General features: G+C 41.6%; 1 pseudogene; it reads right to left on the bottom strand.

Annotated features, from left to right (window-relative positions):
• Positions 1-2,477: 2,477 nt before the first annotated feature.
• LOC124964069 (AP-2 complex subunit mu-like) overlaps positions 2,478-21,467 on the bottom strand; it is a 29,103-nt pseudogene continuing 10,113 nt past the window's right edge.

Genomic DNA, 21,467 nt, shown 5'->3' on the forward strand with positions numbered 1-21,467 from the left:
GCCTCAGGCCTCCCAAACCACCGGGATTACAGGCAGGTGCCACTGGGCCCATCTTGATTCACTTTTGAACACACTAGTTTTGGGTTTCTAAAATACTGGTTTCGGGTAAATATATGAATCTGGAAATCAAGAAAGTGTTCTGGACAGTAAATAAAGATTTGAGAGTCATTAACAATTGTGGTAACAGGTTACCAAGTAAAGATGATGGAAAGAGGGAGAAAGGAAGGGAGAGAAGGAGAGAAGAGGGGAAAGGAGGAGGGAGGAATCCAGTACCCAACCATGAAGGGCACTAGAACTTAGAGGATAGACAAAGAAGAGAAGGAGTGGTGAGCAAGAAAGAAAACGGAAAAGTCCAGCCATGAAGCAAATTCAGAGCAAGTTCAAGAAGGAAAGTTGGGTCATGAGACTGCATGACTATTGAGGAGGTCAGGGAACTATGAAACTGGGAAGTGATCCCTGAACTCATTGGAAGGAGTTAATGGCCCTCTGGAAAGAGCAGGTGCAGAGGAGTGGAGGGAGTGGAAGCCAGATTGAGGGGAGCTGAGGAGGAGTGCAATAATCCAAGGGAAAATTCACAGTGGCAATAGAAACCACACGTGCACACCTGCAGACATAATGTGTCAATGTTTAAACTGGTAAACATGAAATGTTTCCATATTAATTTTACGCTGGTGAAGGTTCAGGAAAATAAGGACTCACACTTAAGATTGTACACCTTGTATTATGGTTTGAATTGTCTACCTCCACATCCACCACCCCTCCACCCCACCCAACAAAACAAAACAAAATGTTGAAGTGCTAATTCCAAGTAGCTCAGAATGTGACCCAAGTTAAGATGAGGTCATTGGGCTGGACTCCACTCCACTAGGGTTAGTGTCATCATAAAAAGGAAAATGTGGACAAAGAGAGACACGGCGGAAGACAATGAGAAGAGAGCATGCTGTGCGAAGACTGAGTGATGCCGTCCCAAGCCAAGGAATGTCTGGGGTTACCAGAGGCTGTAAGAGGCAGGGAAAGAGCCTTCCCCTACAGGTTTCAAAGGGAGCATGAACTACCAACACCTCATTGTGGAACTTCTGGCTTCTAGAACCATGAGACAAAAAATTTCTATTGGTCTAAACCACCCAATTTGAGGCAGAATTTTTACCAAAGTTCTAGAAAACTAATGTACCTTGAATCACCTTCCCAGGGCATCTTAGAGATATATATCAAGTACCTTTCAAATGGTAATTTTGATTCATTTTCTATTAATTTATGACAATGAAATAAAAAGAGACTAACAAGAAGGTTCACTGTACAGACTTATAATGATGGAAATTAGGAACAATTTTAATCAAAAATAAGAAATTGACCAACTAGATAAGTCCATAAAAAATACCATTTTAAAAGAAAACTAATGATGTGGAGAAAAATGTTCACGCTACATATTTAAGTGAAAAAGTAGGTTATAGTTGGCCCAATATTATTCCAGTTTTATACTATCTCTATTTCTCTATATTTCCAGCTCCATTACTATATGTCGCTGGGAAAATCCCTTGACTTTTTATGCATCACTTTAATCATCTATAAAAGGGGAATACCAACTTTTTTGTTCCATTGTTTTGAGGATGAAATGAGATAAGGGATATCATGCACACTAACAATGACTGGCAAATCCTAAATAGCCAATAAACGTTACCCTGTCTTCTAGAATTAGTTCATTAGGAACCTGAAATCCACACCAGCTTGCCAGGAAAGGCAGATCTCTGTGCATTTTAAATGTTCACCATTTGGAATTGCTGCAAGGTGTCAAAATATTTGCGTCATTAGCTGAATACTAACATTCGGGGATCAATAATCCAGCACAGCCAGTCTGAGCAACTCTTTTGTGCTCATACTATCTTCCCCGTAAAAGTTATAATTTCAGTATAAAGAAAATTTCTAGAAAGGAAATAATAAAAGGCTAAGCAGGTTAAAAGATGTTTGATTACTATAAGATAAATGACAGCTGAAATATCATTGCCAACCATTTTCCTTTGTAATCCTTGCAGTAATTTCCTCTAAGCATCTCACAGGGTAAGAGCAATCAAAAATGTCTTTTTGCTCATATAGAACTCAACAATGGAAAATTGTATTTTGCTCATTACTTAAGATGGTCTGATACAGTCATCGTGAAAATTAGCAGTTGCTCAATGTTATAGAACAAACACCATCAAATACCATTTGTATTTATACCATTGTATTCTCTTTAAAATAGAAGAAGGAGGAAACATAAAGTAAGGATATATATTTTTCTTTCCGCTCTACAGAGTTTATTGGGCTCATAACTAGATGAAGTCACACGTATAAAATGAAGCTCACACTATCCCCAAGCCAAATAGGGATTGAGGATTTGGGATCCATTACTGGCCTTTGGGGGAGCTCTGAGGTAAGGCGTAGCCACAGGGGTGGGGAGGAACGGGACCCACCTGGCTTTGGTCACAGAACTCAGCCTGGTGCTAGACCAGGACAGACAGATGAATTGGGAAGAGCAGGAGTCCCAGAAACCACCCTGCCAGGGAGCCCAAGGACTGCTCCGCCAGTCCCACTTCCAATGCAGTTGGTTGAGACCTAGACTCAGGTTGTTGCAAAGGGAAGGCAGCAAAGCAGGAGGAAACACTGATGCGTGGTAGCTGGGGGCAGTTGGACCTGCAGAGAAGGTGGTAGGAAGGTGAGCTAGCAGTCACTGGGCAGCTGTGGCCAATGTAGCACACCCATTTGATGACATTGTGGTCTCTGTAGTTCAGCTTTGGTTCAAACACCTTCAAGTAATGCACCTTGAGGCCAGAGGGCACAAATGGCACCTCAAAGTTCATGGAAACAGGGGGTCGAGCCCATTTCTTCTTGTCATTGGTGGGCAGAAGTTCAGTCTCTGCGCTGATCTGAGATTCTTTCATGCACTTGATCTTCCACACAATGGTGTTCTCACTGGCCTTGTACTTGGCCTTCCCCTTCATGCAGATCACCTGCACCCTGCTTGTGTTCAGCGGGGTTGGAATCCTCACCTCAATCTCTTGGGCCATCAGTAAGGACTTAAAGTTGGACTTGATGACCACCTTGATCTCCAATTTTGTGCATCCCACTTCCCACACAATGGGGATGACCCAGAAAGGAAGGATGATGTCCTCAGTGGTGGGAGACCTCATGAACTTGACCTCTCCATCTGGTGGAATAAAGTCGATGCTGCATTCAGAGTCAAACTTTCTGAGTCGCACACACCGGTGGAAGGTACAGTCATCAATGGCAATTGATTGCTTCCCACTCTTGCTTGTTTCATCAGTTGGACCTTTGTCCTGCTTTTCAATGACAATCTTGTCATTCATCACAAACTTGCACTTGGGCATGCCACTCAGGTAGCTCTTCATTACTACCCGGCCTGATACATGGGTACTCAGCACCTACCCCTGGGAACATGAGCAGATGCAGACTCTTCTGAACATCCAGGAAGAGTTCATTTCAGTGATACTTGATGCCCTCCTGCCTCCAGTCCATCTGCCCAGCCACCTGGCTGGTGAGCTGGGGCTGCTCTTCTTTTGTCTGATGCTGACTCCTGATGCCCTGCTATGGGATGAAGGCTTTCAGTTTACCTGTCTCTGAGTTCTGTGGGTAGCCAAAGTCCAGAAGATCATATATGAACACAAAATTGTTCTTGATGTTTCCTCACTGATTTCACCAAAGTAAGCAGCCATTCCATCACACATCTTAGAGGAACCATGGCAACATTGACATTTTTGCTTGGTAACTGCTGCCAGCCAGATGTTGGACTACTTAACACAGAAGAAGCTGGTGTGAGCAATGTTGGTGACAAGGCTGTGTGTACCTGCTGCCATGCATGGATAACACTGATTGGAAAGGCCTCCACTGCATTCCTCCCGATGTCATCTCAGTAGACCCCAGAGATGAGCACCACCCCTTGTGATTATAGATGAATAAGCCTCCATCATGGCGGCAGCTCAGTCTCCTCTGCCCATCGCTCTGAGAACTGACCTGGCGTCTGTGGCCCCTACTCCAATGGCCCAACCACTCCCAAGTAAGGATATTTAAGTGACTTTTTTTCAACTTTTATTCTATCAATGTGGTCATTTCATTTGCCTACCATATGGCCTATGTGACTCCCACAGATGGAAAACAAACTAATTTTACTAGAATATCTTTTGAGAATTTAGTCTAAAAATGTTTAGCATTTATTTATGTTATTTTATTGTATGTATTTAACATGATGTTTTGATGACATACACATAATGAAATCAGTATTACAATCAAGTATATTAACATATCCCTCCTCTAACATAGTTAGGAATTCACTGAGTAGATCTTACTGTACTCTTGATCCTCCAAGTCACCCTCTTTAACTGGATGTACCTGTATATTCTTGCAGAAATTTCTTGAAGTTCCTTGCTATCTCTAAATTCAATTAGTCATCCTCACTGGGTATCAGGATCAGAGATGAATCAGACACCTGTTACTGATGAGTCAAATTTCAGATTAAAGGAACAACTAGTTATTTCATATGTAAAAGAATCATTAGACTCAAAGAATAATAACTAGATGATTCTGAAGAAAAGAATACCAGTAATTAATTTCACTTTCAGAACAGATTAGGGCCAATGTTTAGGAACTTTGAGTTAATTTCTTCCTCCCCACTTCCCAGGTAATCTAGTATGCAAGACCTTAGAGAATCATTTACATAAAATATACCAACACTTGGTGTTAGCGTTAATGTGGCTTCCTGTTCATTATACCATGTTGTGAGAACAAAGAAAAAAAAAAAATCAACCCAGCCTATGTGAGTTTTAGAGGCCAACTAAAGTGAGACTAGAATAACAAAACCAGAGTAATAAAAAGCCAAACCCACAGTAAGCGGGGTATTTACCCTAGAATAATAAATACTTCTTTTGATAGAAAAAGGATGTGACTTTAAAATCTTTTTTCTTTTTTTCCTCACAGTTTCTACAGGGTCTCTCAATTATAGATATGGAGGCTTTTAGAAAATTAAGACAAAGGTGAGAAAAGACTGCAGAATAAAAAGATGTAAAATAAAACAGACATGTTAAAGTACATTTTCAAGTCTTTGTTTTAAAAAATTCCCTTTCTCAAATGAAGGGAGCATCACATCAGTGATAGTTCACTTCCTATATTTGTAAGTGTTTGTCATCAATGATAATAGGAACCTATTCTTAAATGATCTTTTGATATGGGGAAGCCCTGCCTCTCATGAGATAAAGGTTAGATGGGTCACCAAAGTCTCAGGATATGGTGAGTATAGGCCATTTTGTACTGCTAAGATGTCCAAGGACTGTGGTGACCTGCTTCTGAAATTTGTGGCTATTAGCTTACTATGCATGACTGTGACCAAAGGGTATGAGGGTTATCCATGCACTTCTGTTCTCCTCTGGGATTCAAACCTTTGATGCCTGCAACAAAACTTGGGTCAGAATCTCAGATGTCTGTGAGTGGCGATGTGATTGACAGACTGATGAGGGGCCCAGATCATCCTTCCAGGCAGGACTTCCTTCTCCTTCCTCTCCCACAGAGGTTGACCACCCATCAGCCTGTCATACCCCCAGAAACCCAGATACCCTTAATATCTGCTTCCAGAGGACTCAAGTGATGACGTAATCGAATCCACAAAGATTCATGTCCTCACATTCAGGAGGCTACCTACTTTAGAAACAGTAGGCAAAAAAAAAAGAAACAGTAGGTCAATTAACATCATAGACCATACTGACCGATTGCAAGATAAAGCTACAGGATCAGCTTTTCACAAATTCAAACACTCTTTCATGACAAGAACACTCAACAAACTAGAAATAGAAGGAAACATTCTCAGTTTGATGAAAGGCATCTACAAGAAACAATTAAACTGAATGAGGACAGACCGAAAGTTCCCCCCTCAGATCAGGAACAAGGCAGACATACAGAGTTCATATTCATTTTAAGAGGGATCCAGTAAAGTCCCTTGCTCTACCTCTGGTGAGGGAACAGGAACCCAAAAAAGCCAGAGTGAGTTCTGGGGGCAAACTAAGGAAGTAAGTCCACTTTATAGGTACTCTGGTGCCTCCAGCTCTTTCCCCTCCTCCTGAGGGCTGTCCTAACCCATAGTCTTTCAAGGCCCTACCAGAACCCTTTCCAACAACTTTCTGAAAAAGGTTCATTAATTACAGATTCAGATCCAAATAGGAACTTACTTCTCATGTCAGTTTTCCCCCATTGCCTATGGTCTTTTTTGGCTTCTAATGTTGAACTTCACTGTTTCTGAGACCCCACTTCTTCGCCTTTAAGATTATGAGTGTCAATAGGCCCTGTACCCTGTGGATATCTCCCCAACCTCCCTGATCTCCTACTGACCTCATGGGCAGCCCTATAAATAAGTTAGATCACTTTTAGGTGCACATGACTGAAACACGACTCTAACTAACTTTGGCCAAAGGAGGAGAAATATCTCAGAAAGATATTCTAGAGGATATTTTTCTCTTACTTGAAGAAAACCGCTGAACAACCAAATTTTGGGAAATGTACCACAGGGCCTTAGTGACAGCTAGGGCCAGGGACATAAATGCCATCTGGACTCTTGCTCACGCATGCTCCTGTCTCTGCTGCTCTGAGCCTTCTCCATTCTCACTACATGGGCAGCCTTAAAGCTGGAGGTCATGGTCATCAGCAGTTCCTAAGCTTCTAAGTCTCTATATTGAAGCTTTCGTATCAGAGAGGTACAGACACTATGCCTTCGTTTTAATATGAAAAATCAGAGAAAGCATCTGATTAGTCAAGAAATTAGAATGTATCTAGTTCATAAGTTTCACATAATTGCCAGGCCTAAGCCAGATCAGAAAGGGGTTCTGCTTATGCAATAGGGATTTTTGTTGCCACTGCTGTTTATTTTAATTTAAATGAGATATGTCCTCTCCAGTTGGCCTCAGACCCTGTCAGATTCAGCACAGTCAGGCTGCATGGCTTTCCTGAAAGCATTTAGGTTTGTAGACCAATCTAGCATGAAACCAGGCCATTTTCACTTCTCAGAGCTCAATATCCAGTCCAGTTCCTGCCACCACTTCCCAAGGAGACCCTTGAATCAAAAATTGAACTAGATTGTGAAAAGGTCAAAGGAGCATTGCAAAGTGCTCTTGCATTAGAAAAGCACAACTCCTTTTATAAAGCTCTGATTTCTCATTTTGTTCTATTCCCACAAAAGTCAGGGATTTTACTTCCTTCCTACAGGGAAGGAAGTACACAGGGTATAAAAATCCTACCAACTTCACAGAATGTTGTATTGATTAAAGAAGACACAGCAAATAGAGCCCTTGGATCTGGGCCTACAGGAGCAACACTCAGTGGAAGTTGTCCCTGACACGGTCATCACCATCATTATGCACATCATCACCACACTGCTTAATACACCCCATCCAGTGTCTGGTGAGGCACGACCGAGTTTCAGTCCTTTTCTCCCCTTTGATAGGAATTTTCGCCACGTACCTTGCTGGTGTACAGCCTCTCCAAACTACCCAGTGCCTGGAATTTAGAAGAGAGAGTGGGCCCTTGCAGATCCCCAAAGCATAGCGAAGACTGCGTTGCTCCTTCAAGAGCTGGAACTATCTGAACATTTCTAACAGATTTCCCCTGATTCAAAGGCCTCCCGGGAATCCCACCCCAGCAAGCTGAGTCCAATCCCCTGTGCAAAAAGCCTAGAATAGGCTTCATTACGTGACCATAGAGAACTCTTCTAAAACAGCCATTCAGGGCAAACACAATTTATCTTCTGTGTTCCTCCACTATTAGATGTACAGATTGGGGCACATTAAAACTGTGTCCTCCTTACAGACCAGCTGTAAAGATTAATTAGGCTGTATCCGCCAAGTGGAGTTCTCCTGAGAGTTACACATAAATATACTCACTCTTGTTATTATGAGGCTTGGAAATACTCTTCCCTCTCTCGGTTATTTAAGATAAAGAATCTGATCTTTAATAAGTAAACAGATAGAAGAATAGACTTTGGTATTCAATGTGGCAGGCCTCAATCGAATCCTCTCCTTTAGAACAGATGATGGAACCTGTCCTAAAGATGCTGCATGGTGAGTTATCATCCCTCTTAAGGGGCCACTTCTTTATGGTATGGATGCAGTTTTCAATACCATTTTGATTTAATCTTTTATTAAAGATCTACCTTGAGAAGCCAATTGATTTTTGTTAGTCCCTAGAGTAAATGCTTAAAGGAAGCTTCATTGCATTTATTTAAAAGGTTCCTGCTTCTGCATGAAATGCATTTGATTTGATATATAAAGCAAAGTCTTTGCTTACTAAGTGCTATTTTCTTCAGTTAGTTTTGCATTACCTTTTTTTTAAAGCTAGGAACCCAGTTCTGAATCACTGATCCTTTGAAGCCTTTTCTTTTCCCAGCTCAACTTTGCTTTTTTTTTTTTTTTTTTTAACGACTCTCTCCAGATTTGAAAGTATATTAGCTAGAAGGTTTGGAATACTGATACTTTTACATGTGCATAAATTACTACCTTGCACAACTCCTCTTGTGAATATTTTGGATTTTTATGACATTTTAGTTAAAATGATAAATTTAGAATTGCTGGTGTTCTCCTGGAGTTATCTCAATAGTAACAGTGTTTCCTGCCTGTTTACTGTGGACACAGGCAAGGAAGAAGCGTTCTTCTGAATGAGATGTGGATCCTTCGTGATACTTTTCTGAGCTTTGTCCTGGGATCTGACAAAGATGGCTGGTGGGTGATAAGATAAACTCTGGGAGGAAACTAATGGACATTTCATAAAACAGGATTCATTTGCTCATCTGTGCCATGGAACCAAGTTCACACAGGTATTAAACAGGATTCCACAGGAGAAGGCTGGGCCTCATCTTTGCTCACTCCCAAGTCTCCTCTCAAACGCCTCTTCCTACCTTTCCTCCCTCTGACAGCCCCTTCTTTGAATGGTGATGACAGCAGCTGTCTTGCATTGGTACATGCTGAGTAATTCACTCGTATTTGCTCATTTAATCCTCACAGCCACCCCAAGAGAAATACTAACACATCCTATTTTACAAATAAGGAGGCTGAGAATTTGAGAAATTAGCTAGCTTAATCAAAGTTGCACACATTTACGCCCAGGACTGTTTCACCCCAAAACCTACGTCCTATACTCCTGAGCAACAATGCTGCTAGAAATGTGGGATTAGAACATCCTGGAGAAATAAATAAGCATTTTATCAAGGCTGTATTCCAAAGAAAGGCAGGAAGCCATCAAGTTTTCAGTGCGAAGTAATAAATGACAACTTCATTTTCATGAGTTTAACTTAGTAGTTAAATATAATCCAATTCAAATTCATGCATGGCAAGGATGGCTTCTCTCCTGATGGCCACTGGCCTCACAATTTGCAAAAACACACAAATACCTAAGAGGACTCCCCAGGGGTAAACTGTGCTTACCAAAAAAAAAAAAAAAAAAAAGTAATCTTCTCCTTGAAAAAACAAAAGGCTTTCCTGCTCATCCCAACATCTTCATCCTCACCATAAAAAGATTACCCCCCAAATATTCAAATATTCAGGTAAAATTGTATCATACATAAAATAAAGGATAAGAGAGAAGAAAAGCAAATGATTCTATAAAAGTAGAGGGGTTACCAGCCATCGCTTTTCCAATAAATTAGGAAGATATCTTATGAACAGGTAGGTGTTTGTGACACTGGGTGGTAGAGACACCTCCCCTCTATCTCCCCTCCACGGTCCTCACCGAGTTACCCTGCCCACCTGAAGCAGCCATGCCTGCCACTCTCAAAAATGAAGCCCAGGCCCTGATTAGATGTGAGCGACTTGATCTCAGGGACAGCTCTGTGACATCCAAACAGGCAACAATGAGAGCAGTGCATCTGCTTAAAATCGCAGCTATTTCTTAATCCAGAAGAGGAGTGTGCTTTTTCCTGCACTAATTGCTGTGCCTTACAAAGGCAATGCCAGCCAAGTTAAGAGCTATGCTTCTACTCCTAGCTCTTTGTCAATTCAGCTACTCCCAAGCTGCGGTGGATTCCCCTGATAGCACATTTCAACATCCCACACAGTCAGGAGATTTCTGTTATTATCTAATCTCCATTTCCCTTTCTGAGATTTAAATACATCCCTGCTCATCTTATGGCAAGCAGAAACAGAATTGGATCATGCCAGTATGTAACACAGAGGGAAGAAGATTTTTAATCTAAGTTAACTGCAGCTATTTCTAATGAGGAATCATAGGGCTGTGGATGCCAAAATTCATATAACTCTCTACTTCTCTTAACCCAATTCAGAGACTAGGGAGGAGAAAATAAGTTCAAAGGCTCTTCTGACTTAAAATGGTAAATTAAACACTGGCATTTAGTTCTGTTCCCTCCCAAACTCCATTAACTCCCAAGCAAAGGATTTTTTTCAATGCATTAACTCACAAAGGAAAATGGGAAAGGAGATGACAAACTAAAATGCTAGCAGGAAGTGATGGGATGGGTGGTGTTATGGTTTTTATATGAGGTATCCCCCAAGAGCCTCTAGTGTGAGACAAGCATTCCGAGGTGGAAGGATTGAGTTATGAGAGTTGTAACCTAATCTGTGGATTAAGCCACTTGAATAGATTAACTGGGTGGTAACTATGGGCAGGTAGGGTTTGGCTGGAAGAAGTAGGTCACTGGGGGCCTGCCTTTGGGGTTTATATTTTGGTGAGTGGAGTGCTCTCTCTGCTTCCTGGCTCTCATGACCTGAACAGCTTTCCTCTGCCATGCCCATCTGCCACCTCCTGCACCCAGAGCAATGGAGTTGGCCCACCATGGACTGAACCTCTGAAACTGTGAGTCAAAATAAACTTTTTCTCCTCTAAATTATTCTCATTGGATCTTTTGGTCACAGCAACACAAAGCTGACTAAAACAGGTGGTAACTGACTTGGCAGACTCAAGAAAGCAGAATTTTAAAGCAGCAGCAGGAAAAGACAAGAAATTCTGTGTTGCAGAAGTCCCTGTGTGCTTAGGAATCATGCCACCAGATATGTCTGAGAGGGAAAGAAGATAGGCCCAAAAGAAGAGATTTGTTAGAGATAGGTCTAAGAAGTATTGCCTCCCAACATCTTTTTTCCCCGCCTCAACATCTTTTGCTATTGTACTTCTTCTGTCTTGGCAGAGTCTGGAACTTTATTTCTAGGAAAGAAAAAAAAGGGGGTCTGAGCAGGCCACAGGTTCGGTTGAGAGCCGGCCCCTTACTGAAAACAATGGACAGTCACAGCACTGGCAGACTGAATGTTCAGACCTCAGTCCTTTTGCACATCTCAGCTCCCAGAGTTTGGCAACCAGGCAGATTAGAAGAGGCTTCCCTGGAGATTGGATTCCCAGCCATAGAAAAAAGTCAGAAAATGCTGATATCTGTGAGGAAAAACATCCACCCGGTTCTGTGAGGAACGTTCTGTGAGGAAAAACATCCACCCAGTCACCCTACAATACAGACCCTACTTTTCTGCCACCTCTCAGAACTTGGCCTCACTGGCAGCCTTTTGTTCTCCACCTGGAGCCTTCCAGAACCTTCTCTTCCTCCCTTCCAGACTCTCTCTTTGCACGGGTAAAGCCATTTGACTTCCCCTAGCTCCTTCAGGTCTACTTCCCACCTACCACCAATTAGCTCATCAAAAACATGAAAGGAAATGATCATAAATATTCACAAATTATTTTCCCCTCACATACAAAAATGAAGTTCTTTCTGTAAATGTAGTGAATCCAGTCCTGTCCTCTTCCCCACCCTTCAGAACTAAGTCACCCCTTTCCACCTGTGTCCCTCTTGAGAATTTCCCCAGGTTAGGCCCCTCTATGGGGGTAGTCTGCACACAAGGCAGGTAACCCAGGGTTCCTAGGCGAAGGGGCTGAGCCCTCCCTGCTCAGGGGCTCCTGAATGGAATCTGAGGCCTCTGTGGTGAGGTACTAAAGCTCCCTTTTCCCTCTGGAGCGTCAGCTTCCTTCTTGCTCAGAGGTGTGTTCTGAACACATTCTCCAATAAACCTCCTGCTACCAGACAGTCTGCTACAGGCTTAAGGTAACTTAATGTGCATCCCTACTTGGATTAAAGTATGCCTTTTAATATGAGTGCATGTGGCTGTAACACATGTAAAGTCAACTGAGGAAACAAGGGCAGCAAAATTTCAAAGAGAAATTCAAATGCTCAGGTTAAGACAGGTGCATGGGAGATGCAGGGGCTGGTAACAAAAGAGAATTAACCTCCTAGGCATCCCAAGCCCCAAGGACAGAGGGACATCAGTGGGAATGGAGAGTGGTTTTTTCTCACAGTATCTGTGGGTGGCACATGGAGAAGTAGAAGCAGCATTTCTTTGGGATTAGTCTGTCTGATTATGGCATCAACAGTATGTGAGAGATTTGCCCTTTTAAAAAAGCAGCCTTAACACTACATGGGGATGCTAGCACAGGGCCACAAGGGCATATTACAGAAGGCAAAATCTCCAGTAATAGGAGGTGATAAATATATACCTGTGATAGTCGTGACACAGACAAGACATCCCTATATAACTATACTAGGCATAAACTGGAAAAGGAAAAAGAGATGTAAAGGGAAAATGGCAGATGTAATTTGTAGTTAAGAATATGTGCTCTAGAACCTTCTTTGAAGACTGTAACTATCCAGAGTAATTTTGTGATAGAAAGGTTCTTACTCTAGAAATGTTTTACATACACATGCATGCATGCACACCCCCTTCCAAATCTAAGCTGACATCCAGAATAAAATTGACAACTAATATTAATTTATAACTGTCCTAATTAATCCCATTGCTATAGCCATTTTTTTTTTCAACTAGAAAATCTGCCCAGCTTAAGACATTAGTGCCTGAAGACAATTGATAATGGGTTTGCATTTCCACTAGTATGTTTGAATTTCAGTTATCTGACATCTCACAGCAGGGGATTACTATTTGCATTTTCAGGTACCAACATCTGGAATTCAGGCATGAGATTGAACACAATTATCCTTCACAATAAAAGTAAACAGAGCTCAGCATGAGTCTGCTAATTGTTCTTTCCCACTGAGTTACAATTTTTAGTCAGAATAAATATATTAATGAGTAAGTATGAATCTGTCCATTCTTGTCACAAAGGCCAAAGTTATTTCTCAAAACCTAAGTAACATTATTTCACTCTCCTGCTTAAAACCTTCCCATAGAAAATAAAATTCAAATTCCTCACCGCAATCAACAAGGCTCTAGAATAGTGGGTCTTAAGCTGGGTACATATATCAAAATTATACAGACTGCCAAGTTGCACCCCAGAGACTCTGACTCAGTGGGTCAGGGTGAAACCTGAGACTATGCACTGCTCACAAATTCCCAGATGATGCTGATGATGCTGGTCCAGGGACCACACTTTGAGAACTACTGCATCTGTCGCCGCTCAGGGCCATCAGATCTCTAGCATCATCTCTCGCCTACAATGCTTGGCTACACTCGTCTCCCTGAGCCTCAGCTCCTCAGAGTGGTTCTAGTTCCAACGTCTTTGCACTTCAGTTCCCTCTGCCTAAGCTTGCTCTCTCCTTGACCTTGACCTTCTCAGAAGGGCCTCCTCAACCACCCTAGCTTCAGGAACTCCCCACCCAACCACTCTATCTACACCATTGTCCTATTTTATTTTCTTTAACTGGTGCTGCTCTTCATCTGGAGGTAGGCGACAATTATTTGCTTTTCAGCATTTTATCTATCTCTCCTCCTGAGAGAAAGGGCCATGTGGGCAGGCACTTCCTCTGGCTGTGGTTTACCTGTGGCAATTGGAGGCAAAGGGCGAATAATTTGGGGATGAAAAAATAAATCTGTGGAGGAGAGCAGATCTGCACTGAGAGTTTTGAGTCGTAAGAGGACGTCCATCATTAGCCAGGCAGGCACCTGACGCCTCCACCTCTGCTGATCACTTTCCATTACTCTCATCCAAGAACCTTGTGTTCCCTTTGCTATCTGTAATTAGAAAATTTATTCCACACGTCTTTGGTAATTAGAAAATTAGACCAGGAGGTACAATTTAGCACAAAGCTGGTAGAAAGTTGAGCTAAGCAGAGAATGAATATAGTAATATTAGCCTTCTTCTAACAGAGACAATCAAGGTATTTTGTAATAAGAGCAACCATGTTGTGAGCAGATTAAACATATTTTTAAATGAAACTAAATTTAGTTTGATAAGGAGCTGTGATCCAGGCATCTGTGACCTCAAGCATATGACCTTTAATGAGTCATCGAACCGCAAATCTTTAATAGGAAATGCTGGCTTCCAAGATATTTTGAAAATGCTGTTAGGGCCATTTGAATAACTCAGTTCTCACCTAAAACATAAAAATTCTCTTCCCTTAGACACTCGATTATTAAACAACTATCTGTGCTGCAGCTCTTACCCAAAAAAGAAAAAAACTCAATCTGTACAACTTTCATTTGAATGGCTTCTCACAACTGTTGGCCATGAGGATTTATTTTCAGGAGATGTTTAATGTTTGCTTCAAATTTTGTGGCTCACAGAAAGTGATCTGCCTCAATTTCTGTTGGTTGGGAAGGGAAGTAAAACACTGCACTTCAGAATCAGACCCGGGTGGGGGTGTTAATGGTGCTTCATAAGCCTGGACCTGTGGTCCTACCCACGACACCATCGTACCAAGGATGCTTCTACAGTGGGGACCATCTTCTGGGTCACTGGTGCAATCCTTTGCCCCACTCAGTACACAAACATTCTCACACATGCCTCTCTGCTGCCCTGTTAAACCTCACAGAAAACCAACCACACAGGGATATTCCATGGTTACAAATGAATCAATGACCAACACACCCATCAAAGAGAACAGGAGCAGGGAGTCACAGTTCAAGAAAGGAAGCCTGTTTCTCTGATGGTCTACACTGCCCCACGTTCTCAAGGGAAATATTTTCTTTAAGAGCAGACAGAGACTTGATGCTTATTCAAAGAGAGGAAGACTATGGACCTGTTACTGAAAATGGACTATCAAAAAAATGTGACAAAAACACAGTCATTAATTAATGGGGTTATTTTGAAGTTGCTTTGCCTCTCTGGAATGCATTTTCCTTTGGGAGAAAAATCAGGGAGTTATGATGATTAATGAGATACAAAATTCCATGCTCAACAATTAGATTCATGTCTCATAATTCCTTCCAGGAAAAAGGAAATGTTGCACCCAGTGACATACTTGATTTCTGTGATGGTTGACACAGGAACTGACATACAGCATTCACAAACCATCGAGTTCATGTCTGGCACTTTATTGATCCACAAAGACACAGGATGCCATATTCACTTTTCTTGATGTATCAATACACCTCCTAGGACTTCACTACTGAGAGCTGAGACCTCAGAGCCACATTCTGTGACTCTGACCAGGCCTGGAATTACAGTTTGTTTTATGCTCTTTCCTGGCTTCTGTTCTTTGGGACAGGAATTATACCACTGATCCCAAGATTCTTTCTTCCTCATTTTGTGATTTCTATGGTGCATGTGTTCAGAATATCATTACATAATAGAATATTAATATTCATGGTTTCATCTTCTTTCTTCTCTCCCCATAAAATAGATTCATATAGATTAGCACCGGCTGCTTTGGTGCAGATACACAGACATGAGCCAGAGCATGGAAATCCACATAAGGAGCAACTTAACTCAGAGTGAGTGAAACAGATCAATCTACTTTTATTCTTCAAGCTGAACACATTGTAAAAATTAAGCAAAACAAAAGTCAAGTGTGACAAGGGTTTTAATTGGAGAATGTGGTAGATTGCCATCCTCAAAGCCCAGAGGAAAAGACAAGGCTAATCTTATTAAGGTTATCTGGGTACACAACAACCACCAGGCCCCAGAAACCCACGGTTCGACAATCAATTTCTCTACCAAGGGAACTTGGTTTATTCAGGCTAATGAACTGAGGGAAGACATGGGACTGGAAATAGCATCTAAGCATTCTTTCTAACTCGAAAATGTAAATGATCCAGGTTGTTCACAAACCAATAGGTTTGTTCATTCTTAATGAAACATGCAAATCTTCCTTTATATGAGGCCCTGAAAAGTTGCCAATTGAAGAGAACCTTTTCCCTGATTAGTGGTCCTTTGCATAACACCCCTTTACTATATAGTGGTTGAAATGAAACGCATGCTGTGCACAGCTGCCTCAATTTGTGCAATAGATTGGCTGCAAAACAAATTTCAACTGAGAATCCTATATTGGTGAGCTACAATTGAATTGGAAGTTCCTTTGAGGAATAACCCAGTAAAAATTAGAGTTTTAAAGTAGAGATGTACTAAACAAACATGCCATGATTTATTACTTTGGGCTCATCTCACCCGACCTAGATCTATTCCTCCTCAATTTCCTTTCTTGTATCTACATAATAGTGGTAGCTATCTTTTATTTTTTAGATTTGTCGAGGTAGGCATATAAAACAAAAGACTGTTTTTCCCATTGTGTGCCTGAATTGTTAACTCTTAGTAAACCAGTAAGAATTCCTAAACCTCGCAGAGTGAGATATTTGCTTTCTTCACGTTTTAATTTAGTGCACATAAATGATGAAATTATTTTTAAGATATTGGAAGAAAGAATAACTTTCCTATTGGTGCAAAAGTTTCTAAACTTCTCTGTGTATTTTCTCAACGAATTGCTAAAGCATCTTTCTCCTGTATCCTTCTCAAAATGAGACAGGGACAAAGGACAGGCAGCTGATTATCAAAGCAAAGATATCGGGATGCTAACACCTCCAGAGCACTTCCCCCTCTCACCTGGTTACTAACACCTGGGGGTGGGAGGAAGGATCGCACTTTCCAACACAAGCAATTACCCCGTATCAAAAAGCCCATTATGATCTGGGGAATATTAACATGATTTGAGTGGTATATGGTATAAACATCTTTTCAGGGTGGCAATTACATTTGTAATTGCCCTCCACTCCTGGCCAAGCAATGGCAATTTTACAGTCAATTCTACTTGCCCAGTTTCTAATAAATGCATATCTTCCTCACTGTTCCCTCAAGCAACATTTATTATTCTCACCTTTACTACCCATGGCAGAGGTAAATAGTGATGCACCAAACCAGTTTCCTCTTCCTGGGCACACAGGCAGTGTTTCCCAGTGAGCTGTAGCCATATGATTGCAGTCTAGCTACTGGAATGCATGTGGGCATATCATCTGCCCCGGCTGGATGGCCCATAGACTCCTCTCAAGATTTTTTTCCTTGAGTGAAGGAGCCTCCAAAGATCTAGCAGCAGGCTAAGCCACGAAAATAAAGAGGTTTGGGGCTTTAGTCACAATTTGGGGAACAGCACTCTGATCATGAGTCACTCAGCCAGGAATACGAGCCAGGAATACTCGCAAAAATGGGAGGCAAATTTCATGGTTTTGACACTAGGATGTGGAGATATCAAATAAGTGAGTATCTGATTTAATACAATACTAAAATTTCCTTATTCCCCATATTTTCCCTCTCTATCCCATTGTCCACAGTGAAATCATATTTATCATCCCCAAACACCACTTTTTAACCATTATCCCCATTTAAAAAATTAAAATCAAATATAAATCTCATCTTGTTCTTTACTCATTTCAAGTCCTATAAAGATTCTCAAATGATTTCATAATCAAGCCCCAAGATAAGCATGCCCCACCCAGATTTTTATAAGTTAATTAATTCATTAACTCAACAAATAGATAGGAAGGACCACTTCTAAGTGCCAGATACTGTTCTCAGCAGTGGAAGAGATATCGGTGAAGAAAACAAGTAACATCTGTGTATTCATGGAGTTTATGTTCTAGTGTGATGATAGACAGTAAAGATAAAAGTAAGTGAATCATTTAACATGTTGGAAAGTTACAAATGTCATGGGGGAAATAGAGCAAATAATGGAACCTGAGAGACAGGTTTAGAGGAAAAATGACAATTAAAATGAGAAGAGAAGAGCAGGCTGTGACTGAGGAGGTATTGTTTGAGGTGAAGGAATGTGAATCATGCAGAGAGGGAGTAGCCCAGGCCAAACTCTGGGGCAGAAACACATCTAGCCCATATGGAAAGACTGGTCCTATAGCCCCTTGGTAGGCTGTGCTTCAGCCATAAGACCTAGTTCCAGTTCTTAAACGGCCGTTCTCTCTTCTCTGGACATCTGTGTTGTTATCCCTCCAGCTTAGAACGCTGTTCCCTTCCCTTTTCCCCTAACTCCTCTTCTCTAGGGGTTACCTGAGCAATGCCTTTCTCTCAGACTTCAGTGTGCACACACATCACCTGGAATGAAAGCTGGTGGTCTGCATTTCCAACAAAGTCCTTGGTGACGCTGACAGCCCACATGCCACACAAATGGCCAATCACATAGAGTGGGTCAGTGGGTCTCAATCTTGGATTATACTGGAGCCACCTGGGGAACCTTTAAATACCTCTCTCTTCTACCAACAATGCCACACCCAGACCAATTAAATCCAGAGTTCTGGGGTGGGAAGGAGGTATCTGCATATTTACAAGCTCTCCAGGTGACTTCCTGTGCAGGCACATTGAGAATAGCAATTTTACCACCAGTTCTCCTACCCAATATCTATTGAATGCAGTATCTTCCTCTGGCTCTGCTATCACAATGTCCCCCTACTTCCATGACCTCACAACTCTCATCCTAATCCAAGCCACCATTCTATGTTAGTGCAACTGGCTAACTGGTCTCAGTTCCTGGCTTAAAGGGAAAGCCAAGAACCAAAGATCCTAGTGGCTCTCTGCCACCCCTCCTTACCCCCTCTAGACACCCTGTCCTCCTGACATTCCCTTGAGCACATCAGCAGTGCTTTTCCCCCCAGAGCTTTGTACTTGCTGACCCTTTGTCTTCAGCAGTTTCCCCCGGCCCTAGGCATCTACACAGTTCTTCTACAGGGTTCTCTTAGGGTCTTTCTAATTCAGAAACATCGCTGAAAGCATCATCAGCACTGCCTGGGTGTGACAGGTCTGTCTCTCAGAGGTTCCAATCAGGGGCTCTAGAAATGACAGGTGAGTGTTCATATCCCAGCTCTGTTGTTTGACCTTGGGCAAGTTACTTTACCTCTCTCAGCTTCAACTTCTTCATCTCTTAAATGAAAGGCATTGTATCTGACATATTGATTGTTGATCTACTGAAAGATTTTTGAAAAGGTGATTTTATCCAGCACCTTGCAAGTAACAGGGGCCAGTAAATTGAAGATGCTACTGATATTAAATATGAGATTTTGCAGCATTGCAGCTTTAAAAAAAAATTTGCTGGTTTGTTCTCTTGCTTTTCTCCTGAACAGTATCCACTGTGGAAAATAACAACAATCACTAGGGAAAGCCTGGATCGGCCTAAGCACCATCAGGAGAACTCTTTCCAATGGTTAATTTCCTCCTCTGCCCTCAGCTCCCAAAGCTACCCTGGGTAGAAGCCTTTGTTTTACTTTATGAAATGTTTGCCCAAGATAACAGACAACAATCCAAAGTTATCTTTCAGGGGATAGACCCCTTTCCCTATCTCCTGTTACCCTTGTGCATAATAAGCAAACTCGATATGCTCACTAGGAATGGCACCCTTGTCTGCTCATTTGTTAGCTGCGGACTATAGTTTGATTGCCTTACATGAATCACACACTTTCTTAGTGGAACTGCAAAAGCAATCAAGTCATTAGATGGTTCCACCTAATTAGTAAGTCACAAGCATATCTGTCTCTTGGTAATTGGGGAAGGATCATGGAGCCAGTGAGACCAGCTTTCCATTTCTACCAAGTCATGGGCAACCTGAGAAGTGAGAGTGTTTTCCTGACTCTTTGTTTATGCATCTTCACACATGCCAAAGGTTTGAGCATTAGGCAGCCCTCAAATTCTGCCCTCCCAATGCACCCAGGGGTCTGGCTGCTGTAGCAAAGCTTGAGAACAAAGATATCAAAATCTTTACCACAAATTCTAATCTGTCAAAGCTGTCAAAGATGGATGAAAATCCTACTTCAGATACCCTTGTGCAAAACCCACACTCAGGCTCATCTGCTCCATCTCCTTCCCCTCAGCTTTCCATCAGTGTACTAACACCTGCTTGGGCTTCCCTGCTGGCTTTCCTCACACTGGTGAGTCATCTATCTTCTCTCTCATACCTTAACATGCAGAAGTATTTTCCCTATAAACACAACTATAAAGGCTGTTTGTAATATAACCAATTCAATTCTATAGTAAAGTGGCTGAAACACAGAAGCTTCTGGACTTATGATGGGGTTATGTCCTCGTAAGCCTGTCATCACTTGAAAATATTTAAGTTGAAGATGGACTTCATTCACCCAACCTACAGAACATTATAGCTCAGTAGCACAGAACGCTGTGGACTGTAGGTTGTTTTTCTCTCATGATCACGTGGCTGACAGGACTAGGGCTCATGCTGCTCCTTGTCATTGCAAATGAGTATTGTACCAGGAAATGATCAGAATTCCAAATACGATTTCTACTGGATGCATGTTGCTTTCACACCATCGTAAAGTCAAAAACCTGTAAATCAAACCATCATAAGATCATAGGTCAGGGACCATGTGTAGTGACTTATGTGAATGGTATGTGCTCAATAAATGTTTAATTATTATTATTGTCATTAATAACAGAGGGTAAGCTATATTATAATTTTAACTTCTGTGGGCTGACTTTTATTTTAGACACCTTTTAATAACTGAATACCTTCCCAGCATTATGCTAAACACATACTTTACCTCAGTTCATTCTCCTAATAGTCCTTAAGGAAGATGCTGCTATTCCTCATTTAGACAATAATGAAACTGAAGCTCAGGGAGGTTAAGGAACCTACTCAAGGTCACACAGCTAATAGGTACCAAGCCAAGCCTGGGATTTAAGCACATGGCTCTTCTGTCCTTAAGACTACTGTCTTAGTCCTAACCCTAATACAACACTGCCTGGTCTTCCTCCACTTTTGCCATTTTCAACTTCCACCTAAAAGAAGCAAAGAACTCTAGTTGTGCTGAAGAGTTTAGGAGGTATTTTTAGAAAAGTCAGGAAAGATTTTTATCTCCACTCCAGACAGTTTGAGGAGGTGGGTGATGACTTCTCTCAGCAGAATGAGAAGAGGCTTATTCCTCATGCTCTTCATCATTACTTAAATATTTGTTCTTGGAAGAAGTCTTCCTGGCTCAACATCACCAATCCTTTAACTTCCAAACCATTGCTGATGCACACTCTCCTCTGAAAGTTCTTTGGTTATTAATGAAATCATACATTTCTATTGATTATCTTTGTTCTTCCATGCAGTGTTTATAAGAGAAGGAACCACATATGTTTTATAAAGTCAATACCCTCTGGTCTCAGGAACCAAATATTTTCTCCTCTGATTGACTCCATTTCCCAAAATCCCATCCAAGAGCTTCAGGATTAATGATGGGGATAGTACATGAAGTTGATGATTTTTTTGTACATCAGATGTAGGTCCTGTCTTTGAG

Source organism: Sciurus carolinensis, chromosome 14 (assembly GCF_902686445.1).
Source record: "Sciurus carolinensis chromosome 14, mSciCar1.2, whole genome shotgun sequence".
NCBI lineage: Eukaryota > Metazoa > Chordata > Mammalia > Rodentia > Sciuridae > Sciurus > Sciurus carolinensis.